Source organism: Euphorbia lathyris, chromosome 9 (genome assembly GCF_963576675.1).
Source record: "Euphorbia lathyris chromosome 9, ddEupLath1.1, whole genome shotgun sequence".
NCBI lineage: Eukaryota > Viridiplantae > Streptophyta > Magnoliopsida > Malpighiales > Euphorbiaceae > Euphorbia > Euphorbia lathyris.
Genome location: NC_088918.1, coordinates 29224890 through 29239291, shown reverse-complemented (window position 1 = coordinate 29239291; position 14402 = coordinate 29224890).

The window sequence follows — 14402 nt, the reverse complement described above, 5'->3', positions numbered from 1 at the left end:
CCTCGATGGTATGCCGAACCTCTTGGTGCATTTGGTGGTAGTCATTGGCCAAGTTCTGAGCCGCAACACTCTTCTTCTCCCCCTTCGAAACTTCCCCCAAATCAAGCGAATGGTTCGGGGCTTTAGTGTACACGACTTCGAAAGGTGACTTTCCGGTGGTTGAACTCACGGCGGAGTTGTAGGCGAACTCGGCTTGGGCAAGCACATAATCCCACATCTTGGGTTTGTCCCGACATTTGCTCCTCAATAAGTTACCCAAGGTCTGGTTGACCGCTTCAGTTTGCCCATCCGTTTGAGGGTGAACAGTGGTACTAAACTTCAATGTGGTCCCGAGGATAGCCCAAAGAGTTCGCCAAAAGTGACTAATAAACTTGGTGTCCCGATCCGACACTATACTCTTTGGGGACCCCATGCAACCTCACCACTTCTCGAAAGAACAACTTGGCGATGGCAGTGGCGTCATTCGTCTTCCTACATGGAATGAAGTGTGCCATCTTCGAGAATCTATCCACCACCACAAATATGGAGTCCATACCCCGTTGGGTCCTTGGTAGCCCTAATACAAAATCCATAGAGAGGTCTTCCCAAATGGTCTCCGCAACCGGTAGCGGCATACGTAGTTCGGCATTAGTAGTGTTCCCCTTGGATGTTTGGCACACCTCACATCGCTCCATGATGTAGGCCACGTCCTTCCTCATTCTAGGCCAATAGTAGCGGGAGCTAACCGCTTCAAAGGTTTTGTCTCTCCCAAAGTGTCCCCCCAACACCCCTCCGTGTAGCTCTCGGATCACTCTTTCCCGAAGGGACGTGTTCGGAAGGCACAATTGGCTACCCCTCATGAGGAACTCATCCACAAGCTGATATCCTCCCTCTTCGGTACCTCTTCTACATTTCTCCCATTCGAGCCCAAAGTCCGAATCCTCCTCGTATTCTCCCTTAATGTGTTCAAAATCCACTAACTCTAAGGCCACTGTTTTCAAGAGAGCTACCCTTCGGTTTAAGGCATCCGCCACTTTATTTTGTTGACCCGCTTTGTGGAGAATTCGATAAGGAAACTTATCCACGAAAGCGGACCATCTAGCATGCATGGAACTCCGGAGTTCTTTTTGACTTCCCAAGTATTTGAGGGCTTGGTGGTCGGTGTATAACATAAACTCCTTCCCGATGAGGTAGTGTTCCCATGTCTTGAGAGCCCGCACTACCGCATAGAACTCCTTGTCATAAGTGGCCCACTTCTGTCTTGAATCACACAACTTCTCGCTGAAGTACGCTATGGGCCTCTTTTCCTGCATTAATACTCCCCTAAATCCAACTCCGCTCGCATCACACTCAACCTCGAAGAGCTTCTCAAAATCAGGAAACGCTAAAACTGGAGCGGTACTTAGCTTCTCTTTAATCAAGGTGAAACTGCTCTCTTGCTCATTCCCCCACTTGAAACCTCTACCTTTCTTCAAACATTCGGTCATAGGAGCCACGATGGCGCTGAAATTTCGGATGAACCGCCTATAGAATGTAGCCAACCCGTGGACACTCCTAATATCCCCAACTGTCTTCGGAGTCGGCCACTCCCGGATAGCTCTTACCTTCTCTTCATCCACTTGGATACCACTCCCACTGACCACATACCCAAGAAATACTAAACTCTCCATCACAAAGTCACACTTCTTAGTGTTGGCAAAAAGTTGATTTTCCCGGAGCAAAACTAATACGGCCCTCAAGTGCTCCACATGCTCCTCCAACGTCTTACTATGGATGAGGATATCATCAAAGTAGACCACCACAAACTTCCCAATCACCGGACGTAATACTTGGTTCATCAACCTCATAAAAGTGCTCGGTGCATTGGTCATCCCGAATGGCATCACTAACCACTCATATAGTCTGTCACGCGTCTTAAACGCCGTCTTCCACTCATCTCCCACCTTGATCCGGATTTGGTGGTACCCACTCCTCAAATCGATCTTCGAAAAGACCTTGGAGCCACCCAATTGATCAAGCATATCGTCAAGTCGGGGAATCGGAAACTTGTACCGAATGGTAATCTTGTTGATGGCTCGGCTATCCACACACATCCTCCATGACCCATCCTTCTTGGGTGTCAACAAGGCCGGTACAGCACACAGACTCATGCTCTACCTAATGTAGCCCATTCTTATCAGCTCGTCCACCTTCTCCTTCATCACTTCACTCTCCTTAGGGCTCATCCGGTAGTGGGGAAGACTAGGTAATCTAGCTCCCGGCACTAAATCAATATGGTGTTGGATGTCCCGTAGGGGTGGTAACCCATATGGCAACTCGTCCGGAAAGACGTCACGGAACTCATTGAGCAATCTTCCCACATCTTCCGGAACTTCTTCAGCTTCACTTCCTACCCCACCTGTCGGTGTGCTCGACTTCACCATCACTACACAGACTGTTTGGCTTTCCTCACACTCGTTAATAAACGCCTTGTGAGTTGGACAAACGATCAAGGTAGACTTCCCTTTGTCTTTGGTCTCTCCCAATAGGGGTGTTAGTACATACCGAATGTCATCCTTCATAAATCGATAAGTGTTCTTCCTTCCGGCATGGGTAGCATCCCTATCAAACTGCCACGGGCGTCCCAACAATAGGTGGCAAGCATCCATTTCTACAACGTCACAATAAACTTCATCCCGGTACTCCCCTATGTCAAGAGGAACCCTACACCTTTGAGTGACCTTTAGCTCTCTGATGTTCTTGATCCACCCCACACTATACGGACTAGGGTGCACTTCGATCTCTAACCCAAACCTCTTGGCTACGGTATCGCTGATAATATTCTCTTGGCTCCCACTATCAATGATCACATTGCACTTCACCCCTTGCACAAGACATCGGGTTCGGAACAATTGATGTCGTTGATCCGATTCCACTTTATTTGAAACCAATAGTCTCCTCACAACATGGATGGCTTGCCCACCATCATACTCTCCCTCGTACTTATCATCAACGGGGTCACAACAAACATCCCCTTCGTCATCATACTCATAATCATCTTTGTACCTCTCAACCATGTTGGCACTCCTCCTCTTGGGGCACTCATTGGAACGGTGACCCGGCTCATTGCATCGGAAACATTGAATGGAGCCGTTCTAGCATAGGGGTTGCTGCCCCTAGGGGGTTGTGTCGCCTTAAAAGGCCTCACATCTCCACTAGGTGGCTTTACCGCACTTGGTGCCTTGGGGTCGCTTGAACTTGTGATTCCCTTGCCCTTGTCACTTCCCTTGGGAGCTCCTCTCCCTCCATAAGTATTCTCGACCCCGGCTCTTCTATAGCCTTCACGTCCCCTCAAGCTCAACTGTGCCTCGGCTTTCAATGCCAAATTACGGGCATCTTGCACCCGAATCACCATTTGCGTTCCAATTCGGTCTTGGATGTTGTATCTCAGCCCTTCAAGATACCTTGAGGTCTTTTGGCTTTCGGTTTCCGACAAGTTAGCCCTTGCCGAAAGCCTCAAGAACTCCGAGGTGTACTCGTGCACGCTCCTAGCTCCTTGGGAACAATTCCGATAGGAACTGTAAATGTACTGCTCATAGTCGGGCGGTAGAAACCGCTCCCGCAACATCGATTTCATCCTTAGCCAAGATCTAATCGGTTCCCTTCCTCCTCTTCTTCTCCCTTCCTTCATGTTATCCCACAAACTGAAGCTCCCCCTTTCAACCGGTAAGCTACTAGCCGAACTTTCTGATCTTCCAGTATTCCCGCATAATCAAAGAATCGCTCTACCTCAAGCAACCAATCGAGGAAACCCTCTATATCGAGTTCTCCCCCGAATGACGGTAAGTCCACTTTCAGTTTGAAGGCATCATCTCTATCGAAATTTCCTCCATACCCCATTCTCACATTCGGTTCGCCTCTATATCCGTCCCTCTCATTACCTCGGCCCCCATACGGGTCATTCAAACCAACTTCTCTCATTTCATAACCACCTATAACATCATTATGCACAACATCCATATTCCCGGCACGCACATACGCGGGACCAACAACATCATTTGCATACACATCATGCCTAGGTCTATCATTCATGGCATTATCATCCATCCTAATCCCCATATTCCTAGCAATCCTAGGCATATCATAATCATCAAATAATTCCCCATCACTATCACTATCCACATTTCTAATGATTACGGGATTAGTCCGCCTTACCTCTTGAACCCGAGGGTCCATTGCTTGTGGTTCATAAGCTATCCTTGGTGGTGGTGTCGGTTGCCGTTCAAGTAGATGGCGAGTTGGTTCCTCTTGTTTCCGGTGAGGTTCTCCGGCTAGAAAGTTGTTATTTTGGCGGGTTGTTATTGTAAGTTCTTCAATGAGGCGGTGCAAATCTCGGGTACTCGTCTCGTATCTCTCATCTATCGATCTTAGAGACTCCGTGATATGCTTCACGTTGCCTTCTAGTGCTTCAATCCGTTGCTCCATGGATCCGGTGGCTTCGGTTAGGGCTGCACAAAACTAACTGAAAAACCGAAAAACCGATTTCCAAAACCGAAACCAAACCGAAAAATAGGTTAACCGTAACCGATGGACTAGTGTACGGTTTTTATTTTAAAAACCGATGGTTAACCGAAACCGAAAAATAAACCGATTATGTATTAATATACATAAAACTAGTATAAATATATATAGAAATTTAATTATCAATCTATAAATATACATATTTGTATTTAATTTTTAAGTTAAAAATATCAAAATAACTTAAAACTTATTTGTTTTGGCAATTTTGTTAATTAAAATTGAAGTTACATATTTTTATTTAATATTTAAATAATTATATACTTATTTTAAAGTGAATAATTATAAATGTAAAGTGATATTCGCTACGAAAAGTCACTAATGGTTAACCGACCGAAATATAGGTTAACCGACCGAAGTTTATATTAACCGAAATATGGTTAACCGAATTAAATGGACTGGTTAATGGTTTTTGTTAATGGACTGGTTAACCGACCATGTGCACCCCTAGCTTCGGTGGTGATACGGGGTTGAACCATTTCCGAGAAGAAGTCTCCGGTCAAGGAAAACGACTCGGCTCTGATACCAACTGATGTAGATTAAAATCGACTGAAGATTTTAATCGTAAACCAACAAAGAATCCGATCTTCTCAAGCTAAACTTGAAGGTTGAGTTAACCCAAAGGATATGAAATCCCAAGCTCTCAATGGAGGCTATAGTTTTAATTCATCAAAAGTTGGGGAACATTACAAAGAGAAGGGTTTAAATACCTTCCAACAAAACAAGGGTAAAGACCAAAACCCCATGAATAGGGTTTTGGGGAAAGCATGTGCATGAAGGTAAAGTGGGAAAAGGGAGAGTTCATGGCAAACTAGTAAAAAGAGAGTAATGGCAAAACAGTAAATAAAGAGTAACAGAATTTGGTCCCCTCAAGGTGAGAACTTGGAGGAGAAGTATTCTCCTGGACAAACACGCCCCGCGTCCAAGGGCTACGCCCCGCGTAAATGTGTTCCTGAACTTGGGGGTGCTGGCTCGCAGTCGTTACGCGCGGTGTCATGAGGGGTACGCCCCGCGTCATTGGGTTCCTGAGCTTGATGGTCTTGAGGACGGAAATCTACGCGTGGCGCCCAAGGTGCACGCCCCGCGTGTTTGATCTTCTGGGAAGCTTCCTGCTCAACATTGCTAGTCGCGCCTCGCGTCCTCGCGTTACTTGATCCTCCTCCCATGACGGTACCGCCCACGCTTGGCGTCCAACTAGACACGCCCCGCGTGCCCTCTGTTTTGACTTGCTCTTCGCTCTCCTTTGGTGGGTTCTCTCGAGTAGCTTCTCGTTGTTCCGGGCTCGGGTCTAGGGATAAGATGCCCTCATCAGATTCCATTTGTGATTGTTTGGTTCAAATGAGGTAATAAACTAGAGTTGTGTTTTTAACAGTAATTTCTATACATACATGTGTCCATATTAATAAATCAATCACATGTAAATATAAGAATGAAAATTAATTTATTCAACCATTAAAATCAAAAGACAATAAAACTAAAGAAATTGAAATAAAATAAATCAAAGAAAATGCATAAATATTTTATTTTAAAAAGAAAATAAGTATTTTAAAATGATTAAAAATAAATACCAAAACCGAATAATATGATAAAAGAAAAATATTTGTCAAAAATATTTTTCAGGATAAAAAAGTAAAAACAAATAAGTATAAGAATAAAAAATGAGATTAGTTTAGGGATAAAAAAATATAAATAAATAAATATAAGGATAAAAATCAAAATCAAAAAGTAAAAATTAATAATCTCTTTATGGGGTAAGAGTGTAATTGCACGCAGAGACGGATCCAAGAATATTAACGTGTGGAGGCAAATTATATATATAGTGTAAAATAAAAAAATTACAAGAAAATCAATATCAATATACAGTAAAGCCTCTATATAGGAATACTCTATATAGGAATAAGCTCTACTTGTTATAAAAAAAAATCCGGTCCTAACTTGGCAATAATCTTTATGACCAAACCCTATTTAGTAATAATCTCTTAATTGTTATACAAATAGCTCGATCCTAAATGTATTTCTATATAGAGGTTTTACTGTACGGGTATAATTTTAATTAAATTCATCAAAATAAATTGTATGAATTAATAGAGTTGGCTTTTTTCTACCACCGAAGTTTACAATTTCTCTTTACTAAAATAAAATAACAAAAATATATAGAAAAGAAAAATAAGTTAGAATAGAAAAGCAAATGTCAATGAGTCAAGCATTCAGAAGCTCTTTTATATTATATGAGTTTTTAAATTGCAAATGTCAATGACTTTTTATATTATATTATAAAATTCAAAACATATTAAAATGTTGTATAAATAATTATAAATAATTATCTATCCGCGCAACACGCGGACACAATACTAGTTTAAATAGTTGAGGGGGCAAATAGATCATCCAGTAAATTCAAAGGATAACATGATTAAAATTGACAAGTTTAGGAGGCTGCATATGATTTTTAAAAAAAAAGTTAAGGTTCAAAAATACCCTTAACATCTAAAATGGTGTAATTTTACCCCTAACATTAGTAGCCAAGAGCAATTTACCCCTAACGTTGATAATTTGGGTCAATTTGAGAAATAATTCATCAAATTGTCTTCTCGGTCATGAATCTTGTCATCTATACTTCACACGTGTGTAATTTTATCACTAACAAATCACAAACATATATTGGGATGTGAAAAAAATAAAAATAAAAAAATATAATATATTTTGTACGAATTAGACAAAAAAAAATTCAAAAAATTCACCAAATTTATAAATATTAATATCCAATTCTATTATTAAATTATAAAAAACATGAAATCATTTTTTAAGAACGAATTGATATGCATTTTGTGCAGAATAAGGAACAAAAATATCTGTATTTTATAATAATGTCATAAATTGATCCAAATTTCCAACATTAGGGGTAAAATTGCTCTTTGCTATCAACGTTAGAGATAAAATTACATCATTTTAGACGTTAAAGGTAAAATTGCTCCTGTCTCAAAACGTTAGGTGTATTTTTACAATCTTAACCCAACAAAAACAAAAGAAAGAAACAAATAAATGCAATCCGCATGGATAAATGGAAAGTCATATTAGTAGCATGGATAAATGGAAAGTCATATTAGTATCGCCATACATAAACCGGTAAATTACACTGATGGTTACTGCTGAATTTCATCACAATAAATATTTTGACAATTAAATTTTAAACAGTTTTGATATTTGCAATAGATTGCATATAAACATTAAATATAATAGAATATTCTTTTATATTTTTAAGATATATTTATTATGTATTGAACTTTTAAATACATCAAATTCATTTAATGCAATCATAAATTCTTTTACATTTTCTATATCTGCATTAATTTTTTGCTTTTTGTTTTTTGAAAAGATATCTACATTTATTATACATTGAACTTCTAACGTTTTTTAAAAAGTACAGGTTTATCCGTAACTATGAATTTGTGCAATTTTATCTTTACACAACAAAAAATTTGAACTTACTGATTTTATAGTTATTTGGCCATCACATAAGATATTCCAAAGAAGTTCGTCGATAAAATAAAGCAGTTAATTGTATTTTGACGGGTTGTATACAGTTTTTTGTATGTAACTTTTATCTGTCAGACTTAAACATTATCATTTCGACATGTTATTTGTAACTGTGCTATTTCGATATGTTATTTGTAACTTTTATTCTGTTACTAACATAGTTACAAATAACCTATCGAAATAATAAATGTAGATATCTTTTCAAAAAATTAAAAATTAATACAGACATAAAAAATATAAAAAAATTTATGATTGCATTAAATGAATTTTGGTGTATTTAGAAGTTCAATACATAATAAATATACATCTTGAAAATTACAAAAGAATATTCTATTATATGCAAACATATTTTTTATTTAATGCTTATATGCAGCCTTAAGGGCTGCATATATCAAAACCCAATTTTAAAATGTAATTTTATATTTTCTAAGAATTAATATCTAAATAACTTTAAGTTTTGAAAGTTTTTATTTAAAGTCATTTCGGTGTAGTTTGCTTAGAGAAAAGGTAAATATTTATAGAGAAAATTCTTCAAAAACCGATATTTTTAGAAAATAAAAAATATGGTTCCATTGTAGATGTGATTCTATACAATTTTAAGTTTTGAATGTTTTTATTTTAAAATCATCAACAATTATTTTAAGGTATTAATTAAAGTTTAATGATTATAATACTAAAAAATGTTAAGTTTATCTTTTGAAGTTTTATGGTCAATACCATAAAAATAAGTAAAATTAAGTGACGATAGGTGTAAATTACCTCTTATATTTGTAACTTTTGACTATCCATGGACTGCTAACATGCACTTGTACCTTTTTGCGATCCATGGACTACTAACATGCATTTGGTCTTTTTTTTATTATTTTTTTTCAATAGATGGAAAGACCTATTTCGCCCCTATAAAAAAAAAAGGGGCGGCCCGGTCGCATTACGCGTCCCCGCTGAGCGAGGGTCCGGGGAGGGGTCCCACCACAAGGGTGTATTGGGGGCAAGCCTTCCCTTGCCAATTTAATTGGCAAGAGGCCGTTCCTAAGACTCGAACCCGTGACCTCATGTCACACGGCAACAACGTTTTACCCCCCTATAATATCTAAAATTTTATCATGATAATAGATTTAATTTTTTTTCCATATACATAGAAAAATAAGGAATTTTTAATATTTATTTATATATTAAATCTATATAAGAAAAAAATTATAAAATTTGTATTTATATATCAAATGTTAAAAATTATGTAAAAAAATAGGGTAAATTACAGATCTAGAACAATTGATGGGGGCCATTAACATATTTGATACACTTATTTCCATTTTACCAAATTAGATACTTTTATCCATTTTGGATAAAAATATCCTTAATTCTATATAACCTAACCTCCAACAACCTCCTTTTCACTTTCGGTTATTTCAAATTCTTACACCAAATTTCATCAATTCAATCCAAGATCTAAGTACATTCATACATCATTCAAGTTCATGTAAGTATTATTTCTTAATTTTTTATACACATTATTCGAATACGCAGTTGGTTAGTTGAATGTTGTTGTGTTGAACCCATCATTATCTGATTTCCTCCATTCTGCTCGATATGTCGCATTTAATTGTTGTAAATGCAACACGTGTCGTCGTAGATGCGACAACGTTACTTCTGTCGCATCTGCGACAACAAATACCAGTCTATTTAGATGTTACATCCAAACGCATTTGGTAAGATGGAAGCAAAGTATGTCAAATATGTTAATAGACTCTCTAATTAGGTTTAGATTTGTATTTGGCCTTAAAAATTAAGGGATAAGGTGTAAAAATGCTCCAACGTTTACAGTCAGGAGCAATTTTACCCCTAACGTCTAAAATGTTGTAACTTTACTTTTAATATTGGCAGTCAAGAGCAATTTTACCCCTACGGATCGTTTAGTATTTTATTGGGATAGGGATAAGGATAAACGTTGGGATAAGGATAAAGATAAATGGTTGGGATAAGGATAAAATATGATGTGGGATAAGGATAAAGATAAAATAATACATTTTACTATTTTGACCTTATTTAAACTACATAACATTAATTTAAGGGATAAGATGGACTTTTTCATCCTATTAAAATCGCATGAACTTATCCCGCCTCCTTATACCACCCCCTTTTGGGTATAGGATTTGAGGGATAAGAGGTTTATCCCTCATCTGACTCACTTTTCTATCTCACAAACTAACATGGGATAACTTATCTCGTGTGTTTTTATCCCTATCCCACCTCCTACATCCCTTCTAACAAACACCCCGCTAACGTTGACAAGTTGAGTCAATTTGAGAAATATTCATTAAACTGTTTTCTCAGTCATGAACATTGTCATCTATATTTCACATGTGCGTCATTTTATCACTCATTAGTGGCAGATGACAAACATATGACTAGACGTGAATTTAAAAAAAAAATTAAAAATATACTTGATTTTTGCATGAGTTGGATAAAAAATTTATATATTTCGTCGAATTTATAAATATCAATCTTCAATTCTACTATTAAATCATAAAACATAAAAAATATGAAATCTTTTTTTTAGAACAAACGAATATGTAATTTGTGGAGAATAAAAAACAAAATATCTGTGTTTTATAATAAATGACTGAAATTGACCTAACTTGCCAATGTTAAAGATAAAATTGCTCAATGTTAAAAGTAAAATTGCACTGTTTTAGACGTTAGGGGTAAAATTGCTCCTGATTGCAAACGTTATGAGTATTTTTACACCATATCCTAAAAATTAATAAATCAGTTAATTTTTCAAATGTTAGCTATGTGAATATTTCAAGTAACAGATATTATAAATAATAAAATTTTGGATAATAGTTTTAAATATGATTTTAATCTTATAAAGCCCTAAAAACTTTAAGTGTTTAAAAAAAAAAACAATATAAGATTATGGTTTTTTTTACCAAATCACATCCTAATCTAATTAGGAATGACATATTTCTAATTAGGAAATTCTTTTAATTCCTAATATTATATATTAATTGAATAAATCTTTTAAGGACATATAACAATTTATTATTTTCATAAAATCTAATTTAAAACTTTCCAAATTAATTAATTCAAATAAATATAATCATATTTATAATTACATTAATTCAAATTAACCAATAAAAAATTTATCTAATTTATTAAAAAATTTATATACTACAATTTTTAATATGTGTCATGTACATATGCGAATTTTTAACACATGGCATATTCTGTGATAAAAATTGTGGCATATCAGATAATTTTCCATCTAAAATCAATCAAAGGTAACCTATGAGAATAATTTAGGAGACAAAAATTACAAATGATACTATAGGGACCTAATTACAAAATTTTAGATACCATAGGGTTTAAGGAGGTTGGAGATAACTTTTTGTCAATTAATTCAAAAATATAAAACCCTAAAAACTATAAAGACTCATTTGTTTATGGAATAGAAATAAAATAGAATAACTATAAGAAATTACACTTCATAGTAAAGATATTTTAGACTTGCAAAACTAATTATCCAATCCATTTCATTTTTTTAACCAAACATATGAATAGTTATTCATAAAAATTACTATTCTATTCTATTTCTAAGGAATAAGTATTTTATTTCATTACGTAAACCAAACGGTACTTAAATGCTGACCAAAAATCTTATGTGGAATTATGAGTTTTTATTATTTTTTTCTCTATAACAATCACATTCTAATTAAATAAGGAATAAGATATTTCTAATTAGGTAAGTTTTTTAATTTATTTATTTTGACCAATTTTAAATTTATTCTTTAAATACTAATATTATATATTAGGTAAGTGAATAAATATTTTAAGGAAATATAATTAATTTAATATTTCTATAAAATTTAATTTAAAACCTTTTTAATTAATCACTTCAAATAAATATAATTATCTTTATCTTCACATTAATTCAAATTAATAAAGGGTTAATTACAAGTAGATACCTTATAGTTATACGAATTTACAGATGGATACCCGTGGTATTTTCTTACCGCATCCATATAGTTTACAAAATTTTACATTTTTTTCCTTTGCTAAATTTGGCCGATAACGACCTCAAAAATAAAAAAAATTAAGAATTAAAATTGTTTAGTATTTATTATGGAACCATATTTTTTATTTTTCAAGATCATCATTTCTGGAGTTTTCTCTCTCTAAACATTAACTTTCTCTCATAAAAAAAACAACGCCTGAATGACCTCAAATCTAAAAAGTTGAAGAATTAAATTTGTTTAAAATATTATTTAACTCTTAAAAAACTTTCATTTGAAGGTCATTATCGGTCAAATTCTGACAAAATGAACCAAAATGTAAAATTTTGCAAACCACATGGTTGCGTTTGTAAAAAAATACTACAAGTACCCATATGTAAATCGGTGAAACCATATGACATATATATATAATTAACTCATTAATTAATATATAAAAAATTATCTATTTTATTAAATTTTTATCATACTGATGGACGAAATGTGTATCGTACAAAACTAAGGGCAAGTGCACCCTATCGTTATCAAGTAATAAATAGTAAGTAGAGTATCGTTCCCACGAGGATTGTGTTTATAGTTGTTGATTTTTTTGTGAATTTCTATTGTTTAAGTAATCAATTTTGGATTTGATGTTTACTAAACTAAAAATTAAAATAACTGCACTCAATTAATTAAAGAAAAGAAAAACAATATTTATAACTGTTATGATAAAGGTGCTAGAGCAAGGCTTCACCTAACCTAATAAATAACTTTACTAATAATCCTATCCAAGTTCGTTTAACAAACTTTAGAGACGGTGATTTTCTCCTGAGGAAATCAATCCAACTTTGGTCCAGTCAAGATTAACTCTATTTTACTTACAATTATCCTAGCTTTGGTCAAGTCAAGAATAAAAGTAAAATAAAAGCATTAAGTTCTTTGAGAAAACCTCGAAGTCAAGTCGTGAAACCATAATCTCGAAAACCGCACCACATAGACATGGGTCTGAAATATGTATTTCCGTTAATTATTTTTGTATCGGTCAACTAAAACAACAAACTAAGACTAGCTAAATATTGATCACTTATCTAACTAGCAAATTAAGCTTCATAGTTCAATCCTCTATTTTATGCTATTGAACTTGGATTTGGATTATCAGTTAATTATTTACTTGTTTAAGTTTCGCCATAGCTCTAGCTATGGAGGAGTTAGTTCATGGTAGATGGAAGGAAAACAAGAAAGTTAACAGAAAACAAACTAGAAAACATAATTAAAGTAAAGAGAAGAAAAGATGAATAGAGAATAAACTTTGAAATAGAAACTAGAATTAGTTACAAATGTAGAAAGAGAATGAATAAAAAGAAAACTATAAAAAGTCTAAAAGAGGGCTAAGAGAGTGTGGTGAGGCCTGTTCCATTGTTCCAGGTCTGCTTTCATGCTTCCAAATGTAGGTATTTATAGTTGCACATGCCTTCATGCATTCCTTGAAACTTCAAACTTTAATGCCATTAAAGAGAAGATTAATGGGGGATTCAATTCTTTGCTCTAACTTCTTAACTTTAATGTAAAAAGAAGATTAATGGAGAGTTGAATTCTTCTTTGTAACTTCTTAACTTTAATGCAACTGAAGAGAGCATTAAATAGTGTAACTCCTTATTGAGCATTCAAAAGACTCTTTAAATAGTATTAAAATAGTCATAACATTCCTCGGATAGTTTTTGAGGAATTTATGACAATAAAGATTTATTTAAAAAAGTCATGATTCTTCATTCTTCAACTGCTACAAGGTCACCAGGGAGTTCTAACTTTGCAACTTTATTTACTTGAGTAATGATTCCTTAATTGCATTTTTCCCCAAATAATACCTAAAAACATATGGAACAAGTATTAGTTCTTGAAACACAAAACTAAACATAAAACAATTAAAAATATTAAAAACTATATGAAAATGCAAGATAACACATACCACAAATTTTAACACGTGTACGTGCCACATGTTAAAAAATTTGGTATATCGGATAATTTTTCATTTAGAATGGATCAATTGTCACCTATAAGAATAATTCGGAATACAAAAGTTACCAAATAATATTATTGGGGTTAAATTATAAAATTTTAGATACCACATAAGTATTTGGTATTTGATGAAGATATGTATAAAAATAATATAATTAAAAATTATTAATATATGTATGGTATGTTTAAAGATATTAATAAAATTTCTATCAAAAAAAAGATATTAATAACATAATATATTTTACTATATTAGGTAAAATATCTAATATTGATTTAAGGGATAAAATAGACATTTCCATCATTTTAAAATGGTAAGAAATTATTTCA